This window comes from Balaenoptera acutorostrata, chromosome 3 (genome assembly GCF_949987535.1).
Source record: "Balaenoptera acutorostrata chromosome 3, mBalAcu1.1, whole genome shotgun sequence".
Classification (NCBI taxonomy): Eukaryota; Metazoa; Chordata; class Mammalia; order Artiodactyla; family Balaenopteridae; genus Balaenoptera; species Balaenoptera acutorostrata.
The window spans coordinates 133,556,258-133,573,279 of NC_080066.1; the positions used below are offsets into that span (position 1 = coordinate 133,556,258).

At 41.0% G+C, this 17,022-nt stretch overlaps 1 pseudogene; it reads right to left on the bottom strand.

Annotated features, from left to right (window-relative positions):
* Positions 1 to 398: 398 nt before the first annotated feature.
* On the bottom strand, positions 399 to 15,172 carry LOC103020939 (60S ribosomal protein L15-like; annotated as a pseudogene).
* Between the last annotated feature and the right edge of the window lie 1,850 nt (positions 15,173 to 17,022).

The following is a 17,022-nucleotide window of genomic DNA, read 5'->3' on the forward strand; positions in this document are numbered from 1 at the left end:
TAGTTAAACAGACAAGTTAAAAAACACTTTTAGGGGCTTCCCTGGTGGCGCAGTGGTTGGGAGTCTGCCTGCGAGTGCGGGGGACACGGGTTCAAGCCCTGGTCTGGGAGGATCCCACGTGCCGCAGAGCGACTAAGCCCGTGAGCCACAACTGCTGAGCCTGCGCGACTGGAGCCTGTGCTTCCAACAAGAGAGGCCGCGATGGTGAGAGGCCTGCGCACCGCGATGAGGAGTGGCCCCTGCTTGCCGCAGCTAGAGAGGGCCCTTGCACAGAAACAAAAACCCAACACAGCCAAAAAAAAAAAAAAAAAAAAAAAAAAAAACCAAAAAACACTTTTAAGTAGACATGAATGTCCTAAACTGTTTATTAGGTAAGAATTTTACAAACATTACTTGTATTAGTGGTAGCGGTGGAGCTGGAGAGTATTGCTTCTTCTCCAAGCTGTGCAGCGAGAACCACGGATAGTGTGGTGGAACCTGCGGCTCTTTCTGCTTGCGCATGTCAGTCCCCGCAACTCCCTGTGCTTGTGGACTGGTTTGGTGATCCACTGGGGGTCAGGGTTTCTTCTGATAGCTTTATGGAATGGATCAGTGAGGATAACCTCAAAGAATTTGTACATAGAATCTTCACCAACCCAGTAAGAATTCAGGACCCTCAGGGCTCTACAGTGGTGTCCAGCTCACTCCTCAGCAGCAGACTGAAGGCTTCGAGCAAACTTCAGCTGGTTGACACCATGGTGGACAGGCGTGCCGTAGGTGGCACCCTTAGGAACTGGGCGTTTGCGGCCACTGCAGCACACGCGAATCCAGTATATGACATAACCTTGCTTGGCCTTGTACCCCAGCCTGCACAACTCTTTGGGCCCGGTGTGTGGGGGGGGGAGCAGGGGGGCCTGGTGCAGTGCAGAGAGCTGGCAGTACTGCCAGCAGCGCACCCTGAGCAGAAAGCACATCATGTCTAACTGCTTCTTCCTCCATAGCTCCTGGATGTACTTGTAAGTGCCCACCTCGGCTCACCTGATGGCTGCCGCCAGACCTTGGTGGATATTGTATAGGAGAGAGTTTCTGCCCTTCTGTTAATCCTAGGAGATCTTTAGTGATCTGGGCACAGGACTGTTTCTTGCTCCACTCTCAGCAGTAGAGGGTTTTTTTCCTTTACATTTTCCCCAGTTGCAATGGGTCATCACCAGTGCCCTGGATATTACAGGATTCTCTCTGCTCTTCCAATATCTTAAGTCTCTTCATCCATAGGGGAATAGGGACTGGATAAGGTTTGCACTTTTTTTTTTTTGTCCACACCACACAGCATGTGGGATCTTAGTTCCCCCAGCAGGGATCCAACCCTCGCTCCCTGCAGTAGAAGCTCAGAGTCTTAACCACTGGACCACCAGGGAAGTCCCAAGGGTTTGCATAGTGGTGGCCACTTCTCTTCATTCATGCCTCACTGAAGGAGGATTTGCCAGTTTCCTGCTCTGCTTCAATCATGCTTGTCAGCAGCTGGTGGAGGTTCATGGAGAAGATCCTGTGAGTATGTGTGAACTCCATTTGTGTCTACTGCTCTTACGGCTTTATCCTCTCATGGTAGTCCACACTCCAACTTTAGTGTTCATTATAAATATTAGCTGGATTCTTCCTACAGGCATCTATGGCACCTAGTGTCTTTTTTTCCCCAGTACTCTGCCATATGTGAGTCAGTGCTCATGTCCCATCTCTTCTTGGAAGGGTATGTCTTTTTTTGGGTTTCAGCCTTTTTGGTTGCATTATGACCTCAGGTCTTGGATGGGTTTAAGAAATATCATTATCTGGCATTTTCTTGTTGTTAGGATGGGAGTGAAACTCTTTCCAGCTTTCTACATTCTAGACAGAGGCAAACTCCTGTTTGCTTATTCTCAGGGTGGATTGAATCTTTTCCTTGTCAGAGAGCTATGGCTCCAACAATAGCAAACAAACTTATTTGATTTTGTTTCTGACCTGGGGAATTCCAACCTATGTCTCTAATCCCATTCCCCTTCCTGAGACTATTATTTAAGAACGTTGCAAAGCCTGCAACTTAAACAGAAACTTCACTGTTCTATGTTATGTACAATCTTCAGGAGTGGCAGAAAATACAAAACGAATTGCAAAACTCTATTAGCAAAGGTCTTAGAGACTCCTGTATTTTTATGTCCTAAGACATTGCTATTGACTTTAATGACAATGAACTCAGTTTTTCTTCTGAATTTCACTGACTCTCTTCTCATGGATTACTAACAGGCCAGCCATGCATCTAGGAATATTTCCCCCAATTTTAGAGTCCATCTTATCGCAAATAGACATGACCAAGTAGACATGCAGGGAATTCATATAGTACACACAGTCTTATCAGCAACTATGAGTAGCCTTTCCTAAACATCTAAATATTCCTTTTATGACCTAAAACTTGAAGATCTGGCCTTTGGAAGAAATATAACAGAAAGACAGCTCTTGAACCCTGGTGGAAAAGACCCTATTAGCTAACTAGAATGGTAGTGATATTCCAAAGCATTGTTCCTTGGATTCATGCCTCTTAATTAAAGAGGCATAAACCATCCTTGAATCACTGCAATAAAGTCACTGCAGGAGAACTCAAACTGAAGATTCTTAAGAACTCTCCAAAGTAGAAAGTCTTTGGAAAGAGACACCATTCATCCAAGACTTCCAGATAAAACAGAAGACTACATGAGACATAGACAGCTTCTACCCAAGATCCACTGAACAAGATCATATATTGTCATGTTTTAACCTGTATTCTTTTGATTTTTGTTTTTATAGCTATCTTATTGCCTCTTTTGCTGATATAAGGCTACCTTTATCTATGTTCCCTATAAAGCCTCAATTTTTTTAAAAAAAATTTATTTATTTATTTATTTTTGGCTGTGTTGGGTCTTTTGTTGCTGTGCGCGGGCTTTCTCTAGTTGTGGAGAGCGGGGGCTACTCTTTGTTGCGGTGCACGGGCTTCTCATTGCGGTGGCTTCTCTTGTTGCGGAGCATGGGCTCTAGGCACGCAGGCTTCAGTAGTTGCAGCATGTGGGCTCAGTAGTTGTGGCACGCGGGCCCTAGAGCATGTGGGCTCAGTAGTTGTGGCACATGGGCTCTAGGGGGTGCGGGCATCAGTAGTTGTGGCGCGCAGGCTCAGTAGTTGTGGTGCACGGGCTTAGTTGCTCTGCAGCATGTGGGATCTTCCTGGACCAGGGATCGAACCTGTGTCCTCTGCATTGGCAGGCAGACTCTTGACCACTGTACCACCAGGGATGTCCCTTTGCTAATGATCTTGCTACTTGCAAATTTCATTGCCTGGCCCTGGATCATTCTTGATTCATGGAGCCAAAATATTACAACACTATGTGACAATGCCTTAGGGGGTATCTTGACTAAAAACAGATCTAAGGGGACCCTTTAAGACTGGTATTGGATTAGTATAGAAAGGGCTACTAGACACTCCTTGCAAACTAAATGGGAACTTGGTATGTTGGTAAACTGATAGTTCCTGTCCTCACACAGAGCCCATTTTGGCCTATTTGTTTCCCTCTCAGAACAAGACGTTATTAGATAATGTAAATCAAGGAGAAAACTTGGGTTTTGATTGGAGAATTGAAACCCTAACTGCCCAAGGGGAATTCTGGACTGATTTCTTCTCTCTTTCAGCATCTTCCCTTCATATTTCATAAGAAGTATAGAAAGTAGGGAAATCTTGTGGCCCAGAGGTCTACCAAGGCTATAGATCTCATCCAAGAGGTTCATGAAATTGGACAGGCATTGGTTCAGAATAGAGCATTTTAGATACAATATTGGCCTCTTGAATGGTATCTTCTGCTGGTTTTGGAAAAAATGTTGTATTGTTGTATTTATATTCCTGCAGACCTCTTTGGGATCTTTAATATTGTTAAAAAGCTCTAGGAAGCAAACAAAGACATTATGAAATTAGGCAATTTGGCTAATATTCCATACCTGGTTCTATAGACTCTTCATATTGGAGATGAGATCTTTTTTCTTAGTTTAATTTGGGTAATATTGGATCCTGGCTGAAAAGTGGACTACAAACTCTGATCATAAATCCTTCTCTTAGTATTTGTTTGTGCTGTGGTGTTCAGATGAGTGGTATTCTTAGTCGAAGTCCCATTGTGTAGTCACTGATCCATCAAATGATCCAACAAATGACCATCCAAAGAACAAATAGAAAAACTTTACACTTAAGGAGGTTGAAAAGAAACCTTAAGAAACATGATACTCAGTCATGACAACTCGGAGTAGTGAACATCTGGGTTGATCATACTCCCAGATGTTAAGGGCCTACCCTTCAGCTCAGGCTTATGAATGACCATAACAATGAGAAATGAAACTATCTGTGTATAAACAGTATGTCTTCTACATTAATGTAACTTAACTTTTAATTGTCTTCGTCTATATTTATTATTTCAGGAAACTCTTAACCAAGAAGATAAAAACTGCAAATACCTGTATTTCCCATTTTAAGAACTTCCCTAAAAACCCATTCAAATAAACATCTAAGTGTTTAATACATAACATCAAATGATGATTTATTCTCCAAGACTCTTTAAAACCCTTGCCTCGGAACCCTTACCTTGGGCTTCCCTGGTGGCACAGTGGTTAAGAATCCACCTGCCAATGCAGGGGATACGGGTTCGAGTCCTGGTCCGGGAAGATCCCACATGCCATGGAGCAACTAAGCCCGTGTGCCACAACTACTGAACCTGTGCTCTAGAGCCCATGAGCCACAACTACTGAGAGCCCACATGCCACAACTACTGAAGCCCGCATGCCTAGAGCCTGTGCTCCGCAACAAGAGAAGCTACTGCAATGAGAAGCCCGTGCACCGCAACGAAGAGTAGCCCCCACTTGCTGCAACTAGAGAAAGTCCGCGCGCAGCAACGAAGACCCAGCGCAGTCAAAAATAATAAACAAATAAAATAAATAAATAAAAATAAAACTTAAAAAAAACCCCTTACCTTGCTGTATACACCAATCCTAAACTATTATATCATCATCCTTCCCCAATATTAATTAAACCATCCCCTTATTTGAAGACTTGCCTTAAACCAAAACCCCAAACCTCATAAACATTCCAACTTTGCCTTTCCACTTCAAAATACAACTAAGACTCTGTCAGTGTAGTGCTTTCCTTTTACTACAGTAAGCAATAAACTCAGCTTTGCTTTATGAACAGACTATTTCGGCAGTGTTTTGAGGGAGTCAGCATTTGACAATATTTAGCAGCAGGCATAGCATACTTGCCAATCCGAAGACATACTGGCTGTGTCCCTAGAGCAGGCTCCTGGAAGCTCTGGCTGTGCCTGGCAATAACCCTTTAGCTGTTGGATTGTGGAGGAGGTAAGGAAGGCTCCTTGGGTAGAGGAGGGGGAAGGTGGCCAGGTCTAGTGGGTGAAGGAGAGTGCTTAAAGCAGTGTCTGTTTACCAATTAGAAGTTTTTCAATATTTTAAGAATTGGTTAAAACATTGTACTACCTTTACGGGTGGGTACCAGTTAAATATTAGTCATTGGTGAACTGATCATGGTAGACCAGATGGAAAAAAGATGACTCGTGGAAGCCAATGTGGATAGATGACCATTCAAGCGAACAGATGTCTTTGTTTGTTGAAGGTCTTGCCAAGCTGTAAGCTCCCCCAGAACTTAAAAGTAACCCTTTGCAGAGCTAAAAACAACAACAACAACCCTCAGGAAAGTGGGACATCAAATCGGTTACGATTAGGTTTTTGCCATTTGGTTGAATAGGAATTCAATATAGACATTATATACAGCTCAAAAGAAATAAAGTTACACTTTTTGGGTACTCTTCAATTTTTGAATTGAGATTCAAAAGTGCTATGTATACATCTTTATACAAATGGTATTACTACTTCTTTCCATAATAATATGTCTATGATATAACTATCTTCATTCTTTAATATGGTGGCACAGTATTTTATTGTATGAATGCACTATAATTGAAATAACCACTCCTATGATAGGCATTTACACTGTTATAGTTGTGTTGTCATGATAGACAATGCTGCACCAAAACATCATTTTACATACATCTGAGGAAAAATTCCCAAGGTAGAATTTGAGTCAGATATTACCTAAGTATCTATCAAAAAGTTTGCACCAATTTACATTACACATCAGTATATATGAAAATGAGTGTTTCCTCTTATTGTTACCACCACTTGGTATTGTAAATTTTGATGTATTTGCCAATCTGCTAGGTGGAAAACAATATCCTTTTCAAAATGTTTATTTATTTAATAGGAGCAAAGTTGAACATACTTTCATATTTTTAGTGACCATGTGTGTGTGTTGCTGCTTGTTCACATCCTTTGCCTACCTTTAAAATTTCTGTTGTTCATTTTGATGACATTTGAGTTCTTTGTCTATTGAGGAATTTATTCTCTAATCTGTTTTTTGTATTAAACGTTTTCTCACACTTTTTTTGGACTTGATTTATGGTAATTTTGCTTTGTGGAAGTTTAATATTTATATTCAGTCAGATTGCTAACTTTTTTCTTTTATTTTTCTAGATTCAATATCATACTTACAAAGTCTTTTCTACTCCAAAAATATTGTTTTTTGAAACCTCAATCATGTTCTATTATTTTTGTGGACCCTTTTTTCTGTTTGAATCTTTGATATATTTGAAACTCATTTTAATGTAATATGTGAGGTAGTGATCCAGCTTCATTTTTTCGAAAGGCTCTCACTTTCTACTTGTTCTATATTGAGTTTACTGGGATTGATTGCTTACTTGTTTGGAATCTTTAATGACATTTTCCAAAGGCTTTGTTAATGAGAGTGCTTAAAATTCCACTTTACTGGTAGTCTTTAGCAATTCATTCTACATACTGTTTTCCCACAATTGCTGGCTGACGGCAATGAGAAAAAAAAATTCTATTGAAACTAGAACAGACTGCAGCTGCCGTCACATAGTACGGGGGTGGCATGATTCAAAACGGGAAAGATGGCTCTTTGTTTTAAAAAATATCTTGGCTGACTTTTTGGATGGGAAAGGTGAAGCCCCTCTCCCTCCGTCCACCTCACCCCAGGGCACAGTCCAGAAGCTGTGGGTGAATTGCTTTGCATGAGAAAAGTAAAAGGAAATTGAGGGTCAGAGGCTGGCATCTAGGAGAACCAGGGGCTGGGAAAAGGATCTTGGGAGAGAGGTGGGAGAAGACGGCAATAAGCCAGAGCCTGAGGGAGAATATGGCCAGCAAGAAACAGCCCACCAGGGAGAATGGGTAGTGGCTTTTTAGATCAGCAATATTTAATATTCCATTTTAAGTTGTTTCTTGCGTTTCACTAATGCAATCATCTGCTTTTACCCTTCACCCCCTACAAAAACCTATTATACACCAGCTTGTATTAGTGGTACTCTGTGGGGAGTGAAGAAAGTGGGGGTGGTATTGCCCATCACGGCAGAGAGAGATGGCAGCAGCTACCAGGATACAGGGGGCTACAGGCTTCCGAATGGACTCACCAGATAAGCCTACCCCATCCCCAACTTCCCTACTCCCAGCACACATAAAGAATGTAAGCTCCATGAGGACAGGACTTTTTTTTTAATTTGTGTTTTTCTTGCTTTATCTCTAGTGTCTAGAATAGAGCTCGACACACAATAGTCACTCAATAAAAAAATGTTGGAATGAATGAAAATCCCACCAGAGATTCTGTTACCGAGTCCAACCTCACTCTGCTCGTTGCACAGCAGGCCAATAAATCGGGGGATGAAGTGCTCAGGCAAGGAATACGACTTTATTCGGAAAGCCGGCAGACTAAGATGGTGGACTAGGGTCCCCAAAAAACCAACGTATCGGGGTCTGGATGCCAGTTTCTTTTATACCGTCAAAGAGGGAGTAAAGTAAAAAGGCAGAATAGAGAGGGAGAGGTGGTGAGGAAGTAAGGTGAAAAGGGCCATCAGTCTTGCAAAACATCTCCCGGAATGGCCAGCATCGGGAGGGGACGAGTTAATTTCTTCTTTTCTGCAGCCATTCACAGGTGGGCAGGGTCAGATTGTTTAACTGTGAGCTGAACAAAGGCACTTTAGTTTAACATTCAGGCAGAGGGACAGGGTTCCCTGAGGCAGGCCATTATGTATGATTATAATAACAAAAGCAATGAAAAGCAAAGGTTAAAGTCATAGAAACAGATCCAACATGGAGTCGAAATTGGCTCTTCCCTGTTACAATTCTGGATTGTGTAGTATTTAGAATGAGGGTTTTAGCCAGCGCATTTAGATGTTAAAGAAAAGGTGAACCCAGAATGCTGGACACTTGGGATTCTGACTTTGATTTATCAGCCTGGAATCCTGCCTGCTTTACCTCTGGTTTCTCACGTGAGATGTCCCTGCATCACAGATGTCCCCGTGAGATGGATAAGCAATTTGTGACACTGCAGTGATGGAGAGGTCTTTAACATCTTCTTTAATTACTTCCTAAATGGAACCGCCTGCTGAAAATGGATCTTCCACTACATATTATTGTAACAGGGAAGAGCCAAATCTGACTACATGTTGGATCTGTTTCTTTCACTTTAACCTTTGCTTTCCTTTGCTTTTGTTCACTAAAAGGATACTGTCTATACACAGTGGCCTGCCTTGGGGAACACCGCCCTCTGCCTGAATGTTAAACCAAAGTGCCTTTGTTCAGGGAAGCGCCCTGACCCTGTCCACCTGTGGATGGCTGCAAGAAAGAAGAAATTAACACATCTCCTCCCTGAGGCTGGCCATTCCAGGGGACATTTGCAAAACTTATGGCCTTTTTACTTTACTTCCTCATCTCCTCCCCTTCTCTGTTCTATAAAAGAAACTGGCATCCAAACCCCGATAAGATGGTTTTTCGGAGACACTAGTCTGTCATCTTCTCGTTCTGCCCACTTTCGGAATAGTCGTATTCCTTGTTGGACTCCGTAACATTATCATGACACTTACTATATAACTCAATTAAATCGACCCCTTAAGGGTGTTGTTCTTACAATGAGGTGGCTTGGGGGCTCAAAGGCAGCTTTTAGCCGGAAGTGTATTCTCCCTTATGGGGTCATTTAAGTTTTGGAAGAGAAGCTGCAGGAGGGGAGGGCCTTAGTTCTCAAGTCCTAGTGTGACCATGGTGAAGGGGGGGTCACTCTCAATAAGGAATGGCCTCTGTGAGTCCAGAGAGATGAGAATTGGGACTTTAATGAAGAATTCTTTCAGAATCGTGGATGCCTTCCCACAGCTGTGATTGGCTGATCCTCAGTGACCAGGTGAAGCTATGACTGCTCCGCCGTGAGTGTGAAATGCACGTGTGCAATATTCTACTAAGGTTAGGAATGGCCCGGAGATTTGGTGGTTTGGGGCTTGGAAGCAGGATGGCTAAAATATTTGAGGACAATTATCTGGCCTCAAGGAGGAGAGAGATGGTGACTGAGGGACTGGACCACTGATTCTTTGAACACACACAAGTCTCTATGATCCTCTGAGTTGCAGTTTCCTTGTGCATAAAATGGAATAATACCTACCCCATTGGGTTTTGGTGAGGTTTAGAGATAATCTACCAGTGGATACCTTGCTGAGTGATAGGTACACACGAAACACTGAATAAATGGTAGCTACTATGTTTATAAATGTTTCTCAGATTTGCTTAGGAAAAACTATACGGCAGGCAGTTCAGGAAAGGCCAAGTAAAGGGCTTGTGGGAGGCCAAATTATTAACATATTAATACAGATACAAAGTACATGATTGGCACCTCTCTTCTCCCCCAATACAGGAAGTGAGGCAAGAGGTCATCCATTCGTACATTCACCAGAGTGGAAACATGACACAGAATGAAGGGTGTGACTCTGTTTTTCAATTGTCTGAAACTTGTTTTAAAAGACAGATTTATTTTCTTGGCAGAGCCTCATGAACTAAAGTAACTAATAATGAGTAATCAGGATGATAATAATAATTAGCATTTTGGGGGACTTAACTACGTGGCAGGCTCTGTGCTGAGCAACCTCCTGGCGTTTTCCCCCATCCATCGGCCCTGAGAAATACATGCTTTCCCGTTCTGGTCCTGGAGGTAGTAGATGAGCTGGATCAAGGAACTTTATGTTTACCCTGTTAAATTTAATCGAATTAGGTTTGGCCAGTTGGAGCAGGCAGTTATAATCTTTTTGTGATCTATTCAGTCATTTACCATTATTGGTCTTTTCCATCTTCAAGTTGCCTGAAAATTTGATCATTGGGCCACAAATACCCGCATTCAAGTTGCCAATAAAAGCATGAACTAGTTTAGCAACAAGGATAAAGCTCTACTGAATGCTTTTGGAAACTTCTCTCTGGAGTGACTTTGATTCATAACTCAGCATTCTTCGGGTTTGGCTCTACTTTTGCTTTAAAGCGGTTCACATTTATCCATCTTGTTCAAAAGGGTATCATGATTGCTGAAATGCAGATTTATAACATCTATAGCAGGTCTGTGATTCCTACCACACCACTAATCTTAGGAAAAAAAAAAATTGTCATGAGTGTTCTTGAATTCAGGGTAGTTCCTAGTGATCACAACTTCCTCTTTAAGTGTTTAATATTTTTAAAAAATTTTACTGAGGACTTCCCTGGTGGCACAGTGGTTAAGAATCTGCCTGCCGGGCTTCCCTGGTGGCGCAGTGGTTGAGAATCTGCCTGCCAATGCAGGGGACACGGGTTCGAGCCCTGGTCTGGGAAGATCCCACATGCCGCGGAGCAACTGGGCCCGTGAGCCACAATTACTGAGCCTCCGCGTCTGGAGCCTGTGCTCCTCAACAAGAGAGGCCGCGATAGTGAGAGGCCCGTGCACCGCGATGAGGAGTGGCCCCCGCTTGCCACAACTAGAGAAAGCCCTCGCACAGAAACGAAGACCCAACACAGCCATAAATAAATAAAATAAATAAAATTAAAAAAAAAAAAAAAAAAAAAGAATCTGCCTGCCAATGCAGGGGACATGGGTTTGAGTCCTGGTCCAGGAAGATACCTCATGCCGCAGAGAAACTAAGCCTGTGCACCACAACTACTGAGCCTGCACTCTAGAGCCCGTGCTCCACAACAAGAGAAGCCACCGCAATGAGAAGCTCGCGCACCACAACGAAGAGTAGCCCATGCTCGCCACAACTAGAGAAAACCGGTGCACAGCAACGAAGACACAACGCAGCCAAAAAAAAAAAAAAATTATTGTAGTTCATTTACAACGTGTTAATTTCTGCTGTACAGCAGTTATTCAGTTATACATATATATACATTCTTTTTCATATTCTTTTCCATTATAATTTATCATAGGATATTTAATATAGTTCCCTGTGCTATCTTAATATCTTTAAAATAATTGATTCTAGAATTTTTTTCTAGAATCAGTGGTGGGCTTACCTTACCTCTTTGGTTTTATAAAACTCATATTCTGCCCTTTGTTGAAAATCAGGAATGAAAAAACGGTATTCTTCAGATTTTTGGCACCTTTTCTCTTTTTTGTGAGATGCCATTGATGATCTTAGAAGAGTTTCAAAAAATAAATAAAACTGGAAATCGGATTTTAAGGCATTGAATTAACTGGAAGAAAAGAAAAGTCAGATCTGAGATTTCATAATGCTTTTCCTTAATGTGTTCAAAGCACCTTTTTGTTTTGAATTCAGCCACAAGAATAAGAATTTCAGTACAGGAGGAAATTTATGTGTAGACAGCTTTTGGCTTATTTCTGGCATGCCTCCTTTCTGTCAGGTGGTGGTTTTATAACAGCACAATTTATTGCACTTGGCACCATGCTTACTCATACTTATATGCAAGTCATGCTGTTTCAAATATGTCTTTGATGACTACAATTGACTGGATATTTAAGATTATCAGAAAAGGAACATCATAAGAGTTGTACCTAATAAAGAGCTTCAACTATAAGTGTTTAAAGTCTTTTCATTCTAATGTTTTATTCTTAAAGTATAAGAGGCCTGGAAGAGGCCTAATTCCCTGAACTCAGCTTTGGTTTGCCCATATGCATAATTGAGCTTCTCTTTCTTATCCTGAGAATCAGGTACAGAACACTAGAATCTGCAGCACTGCCAAGTATCTCTACCTAGTACTGTGTATGACAGTTTAACACACATCCTAGCCAGGAAAGACTCTGAACTTGCTGCTTGGAGCCTGGGTGGCAGGGACCTCGGATGGATTATGTAGCCCATTTCTAGAGGAATATCAAAAGAGATCACCCGGGCTTCCCTGGTGGTGCAGTGGTTGAGAATCTGCCTGCTAATGCAGGGGACACGGGTTCGAGCCCTGGTCTGGGAAGATCCCACATGCCGCGGAGCAACTAGGCCCGTGAGCCACAATTACTGAGCCTGCGCGTCTGGAGCTTGTGCTCTGCAACAAGAGAGGCCGCGATAATGAGAGGCCCGCGCACCGCGATGAAGAGTGGCCCCCACTTGCCGCAACTAGAGAAAGCCCTCACACACAAATGAAGACCCAACTCAGCCATAAATAAATAAATAAACCCAAAAGTTTTAAAAAAAACAGAACATATGATGCTTTAAAAAAAAAAAAAAAAACAGATCACCCCAACTTTGGAAAGTTTAGTAGTATCTGGGCTGCTTTTTTAAACACCAAGATCAAAGTCAATCATAGAGGCATTCCTTACATTGTGGCACAGATGTGTTTATGAAAAGTTGGTAGAAGTTGACTTGCAGATTGGATTCTATTTTTAAGGCGCTCTGGTGGCTTAATAGTTGAAAGGGTGTATTAAGATCTTTCTTCTGTAGTGTGAAAGAACACTCTCTTATATATCTTCTGTATACCTATGGATTTTTATTTGATAATTTTTCTTAAAATGGATTAAAAAAAAAAAAGCCTGACTCTGCTTCTTTTTTTTTTTTTTTAATATTTATTTATTTATTTGGTTGCACCAGGTAGGCTCCTTAGTTGTGGCTCGTGGGCTCCTTAGTTGTGGCTCGCGGGCTCCTTAGAGACTCTGCTTCTTTAAGACACACTGTGAAAACAACGGTCCTTTCTGGAAGCCAGTATTTCAGGGCCAGATGCCCTGAAATCTGACATTTGGCATGTATGAATGTTGAAGGCACTTTCTTTAGGGGTACATTACCCTGTTTCTAAGAAAAATATATATTATAATTATAATTGTCTAAAATAGTTACTGATCTTTTAAAATATGGTGGTTTGAGAAACATTAAGTAAACATTAAATAAAACTTTATTTTAAAAGCCATCAGAAATTTCTTTTCTAGCTGGGTTTAGATAATATCTGCCAGATAACAATATGATTTTATGTTAAGTGATTTAAAGAGAACAAAATTATATATTTGGTAATATCAATATAATCATAAATAATATAAAACTCCCATGATTTGGATCACATGAGTTTGGATTTTAAGGTAAGGTGACTATATCATATGTGATTACTGTAGATAGCAATTGCTCTCAGCTATGGCTGTATATTAAAATAACTGAGGAGTTTTGAAAAGACACTGATGCCTGGGACCCACACCCAGAGATTCTGACTTAATTGGTCTGGGAAGAAGACCAGACACTATGTTGTCAAAGGTCCACAGGTGTCCTAATGTACTGTCAAGGCTGGGAACTACTGTTACAATCTCTTGCAACCTAAAGTGTGGTCTGTGAATGGTATTAGCCTGACTTAGAACTTTTAAAATTCAGACTCTCAGGCCCCACCTCAAACCTTCTGCATCAGAATCTGCATTTTAACTAGATCTTGAGGAGATTCATCTGCAGTATGTTTTTTTCATGGCACTTTGATTGTAAAAGTGCTTTCATAGTCATTCTTTTGTTCATCCATTTATTAATTTAATAATATTATTATTATTTGGTCCATTTTTTAAGTATCTGATGAGGACAAACACTGCTCTACCTACTGGGAAACATAAAAGTATGAATAAGATTTGGGCCTTCCTTTCCAGGAACTTTTGAAGGACCAGGGTCGGGGTAGGGTAGAGACATGGGAGCAGATTCAGGACTAGAGCTGTAATCTAGCTGTAAGATAGAATTGTCTATAGTCTTCTGGGAAGAAAACTGGAAAGTAAGACCCCTCCCCACTCCACCCCACTTTCACCCAGGGACTGGGATTTGAGCTGGGTTTCTGAAATAGAAGTAGGTAAGGCCAGCGGTTTTTAAAGTATGGTTACTGGACCAGCAGTGTCGGCCTCACTTGGGGACTTGTTAGAAATGCTAGTTCTTGGGCCCTTCGCAGATGTAATGAATCACAAACTCTGAGGGTAGGGACCAGCAGTTCGTGTTTTAATAAGCCCTCCATTGGATTTGATACACACTTAAGTCTGAAAACAGTGGCTGTAAGCATTTTCCAGACAGAGGAGATGGGAAGGAGCACTGAAGGCCATTGGAAAAGTGTGTCCCCAAACCAGAATAAAGCTCACTCACAGTGTACCATGAAGTTTTTCATGGCTTGAACATAGCGTGTTGACTGTACTTGGAATTTCGCAACAGTTTTGCTCAACATTTTGTTCCATGTATCTCTATTGTCTTTCTCTTTTCGGGTCATTTGGTCATAAGGCATTTTAATTTTATGATTGTTATTATTCATCACATTTAGAAAGAGAACTTTGTGTTTGGTTGTATGATAGTTTGATTGTTTTCTTTTTTGAAAATCAAACTCTGAAGTTGGCTGAACACTCTTTTTATTATACTGAAAACACTGTGATTTCTATAGAAATGCATGGGAAAACCACAGTATATGGACATCCTCATTTATCTTTAAATGAACTTACTTTAAATGGTCTTTCTTGTTGGGGACCTGGATTTACATTGTCTACGACGTTATGGGGTAGGGAGAGTCTGTATAAACCCAAACCTCATCAATTTTAGTGATATCAGTTTTCCCCTTTTTAATATTTTCTTATCATAATATCCGGGAAAGAGCACATACTTTTTTTTAAACCTTTCTTTCTCTCCTTCTCAAGTTGAAGTGCTAATTAGTACCTTGGAGTCCAAGTGAAGGTCACTGAGAGAGGACAAGGGTCTGGATAATAACCCATGAAATGGAGCTCAAAGAAAATTCCCACTTGAGAGCTGGAAGGGATCACAGAGATCAAATAATTCAGCTGTCTCACATTGGAGGCCTCTGAGGGCTTAAATGACTTGCTCAGAGTCACACTGCTAATGGGGAAGCTGGAACCAGAGACCATGTTTCCAAACTCCTTGTTTAGTGTTCTTTCTATTACATCATGGATACACAGAAGACTGTATCCCCATGGGGGGAAAACACAAACTGTATGTGAGTGGCTGTCGAACGTAATGATTGATTTTTCCCTTTGCAATTTGTAAGGGGCTAGTCATACACCAGATCACATCCAATTTGATGGCTTTAACTATGTATTGGTCGTTATCTCCAAAATCCTCTTTGGAATGAGTTAGATGTGAGTAGATGATAAAAAGAAAATAAGGAAATCAATCAATCCAATGTTGATTTCCTTACTGAGGCCCAGGCTTTATGTTTAATAACCTCCTGAACAGGTCCACCTGGACATTCCATATAGGCATTAGAGAATAAACATGTCCCCATTTGAATGCATATTCTCTCCTAAAACTTGCTCCTCCCACCCCTTATATTTTATCATTATTCACTCAGGACCTTTAGGATCATTCTCAACTCTTCTTTCTCTCACCCCACACATCAACTCAATCGCCAACTCTCTCAATTTTATCTCCTGTCAATCTTACATCTTAAACAGTTTCCAAATCCAATGCTTCCTCACCACCTGCACTTCCATTGTCTTAAGTCAGGCCACTCTTACCCCTTATCAAAGCTCCTGCAACAGGCTTTGTCCTCTTTTTCCTGCCCCCAGCCTCATAGTTGGACATTTCTCTTTCACACTATTTTCAGAGTGAACTTTCTTAAAGTGCAAGGTTTATCATGCCACAAACTATGTTTAAAACCTACAATAATTCCCCATCTGTAATAGGATAAATCTTAGCATAGTACACACAACTTTATATGATTTGGCCTCTGCTTACCACTTTATCCCGACCTCTGATCCCTCTTCCTTACATGCTTACCCATGCTCCAGTAAGATCAGGCTGCTTGCAGCCAACCAGACAGGCTTTTCCTGTCTGGTGAAATACTATTCATTTAGCACATCTCAGACGTCACCTTCTCATTGACATTATCTCTGACGTCGCTCCATTCTCCTCCACAGCTAGAGTGAAATACCTTTCTGTCCGCATCTCTGTACCTTACATATCTTCTGTACTCTCATATAATTTTTCCCAGCATTTAATCATGAAAATTTTCAAGCAGACAGAAAAGCTGAAAGAATTTTGCATGATTTTACAATTAACATTTTACTGTGCTTACTTTGTCACCACTCTATCTACCCATCAATCCATCTTTTTAAAAAAAGCATTTCAAAGTAAGTTGCAGATATCAATATACTGCCTTCCAAATAATTGAGAATACGTATCATTCAGAGTTCATACATAGCATGTGGAGTTCTGTGTTTGTCTGCAGTTCTTTGTTTTTTAAATGTCAGGTAAAATTTACATACAATGAAATGCACACATCTTAAGTGTCCCATGAGATCCACTAAATACATACATGTGAGCAACCTAAACCCTTCCTACATACAGACCATTACCATTACTCTGGAAAGTTCACTCATGATCCTGCTCAGGAAATCTCTGTTGCCTCTTCTCTCAGAGGCAATGACTATTCTGATTTTCTTCCAGCTAGTTCTCTGTGTTATAGAACTTTATATAAAAGGAATCATACAGTATACATGCTTTCGTGTAAGACTTCTCTCATTCAGCATATTCTTGAGATTCATACATTTTGTTGTATGTATCAGAAACTCATTTAAAAAAGTATTACTGATATTCCATTGTATGGATATATCACAGTTTTTAAAAAATCCATTATCCAACAGATGCTCACTTGGGCTGTTTCTAGTTTCTGACTATTATGGATAAAGCTACTGTGAATATTCTTGTACAAGTTTTTTGGGGATATATATGTCTTCAATTCTTTTGGGTAAATGTT